Below are 998 nucleotides of genomic sequence, written 5' to 3'. Positions count from 1 at the left end.
AAATCCACCTGCCTCTGCCTCCCAAGTGCTGGGATTAAAGGCGTGTGCCACCACTGCCTGGCTAAGAACTCTTAAGATTCAGGCACAAGAACTTTGGTGTCTGGTAGACGGCTAGCTCCCAGATGTCCTCATTTAGTGAAGGTGCAAGGTGTTTCTCAAGGGTCTTTTATGAGAATTATCTAATTCTATTGATGACAACTGCATACTCATGGCCGAGTCACCTATTAAGGCCTGTCTCCTAAGGGCCATGCTGAGGGTTAGGATTGCAACATACAGATTTGAGGACAGGCACATTCAGTTCATCATGGCTAGAGTTATATCCATAGCATATTGGCATAACAAAGTATTGATCAAGTAATACCCAGTTTTAATTTTACTAAAGTGATATAATTATTCATTGGTGAATACCAAACTATGTGATTATGGGATATTTACATAAGAATGAAAACACTTTATGAGAATTTCTGGAATATTACATTTGGGGGGAAATAACTTTATGAGCTACTTTGTGTAAACATTTCTGTCATTCCTAAATTAAGTTCTGCATTTCCTGAGATCATAAAAATATGAAAGGATTAGACTATAAACATGGTAAACTCTCGGGAAAGATCCCAGTCAAGAATATAGTTTCTTTGTACCTTCACATTTTCAAAGGAAAAGTCTGATATTATATAGGTATGAAAAAGAGCCTAATAAATGTGTATTTTTATGAATGAATTTTTTCTGGATTAATTCTTTTTAACAGTGTTTCTTGTAGTTTTTCATTTCCGTATATGTATACTTTAAGAACATCAGAACCAGTACATTTATTTCTGTGTCTTTGTGTCTTACTGAAGTAGATATTTAAGAAAATAATACTACAAAGAATACACTGCCAGATTGTGTCTGTCCTACTTTGTTTTTATATAAAAATTCAGGTCTGGTCCTGTCTACTTAATTGAATTTGTAATCCTGCCATCTACAGGGAGGGAACGGTACTGGGACTTTTTTTTTTTTTT

General features: G+C 35.1%; 1 protein-coding gene across 2 annotated transcripts in view; it reads left to right on the top strand.

Moving 5' to 3' along the window:
• Prkar2b (protein kinase cAMP-dependent type II regulatory subunit beta) overlaps window positions 1-998 on the top strand; it is a 104,143-nt gene that overhangs the window by 94,514 nt on the left and 8,631 nt on the right. The window lies entirely within an intron of this gene.

Source organism: Mastomys coucha, unplaced genomic scaffold, assembly GCF_008632895.1.
Source record: "Mastomys coucha isolate ucsf_1 unplaced genomic scaffold, UCSF_Mcou_1 pScaffold6, whole genome shotgun sequence".
Classification (NCBI taxonomy): Eukaryota; Metazoa; Chordata; class Mammalia; order Rodentia; family Muridae; genus Mastomys; species Mastomys coucha.
Note: the sequence above shows the minus strand (reverse complement) of the source record. Positions and strands in the feature narration are given on the sequence as shown.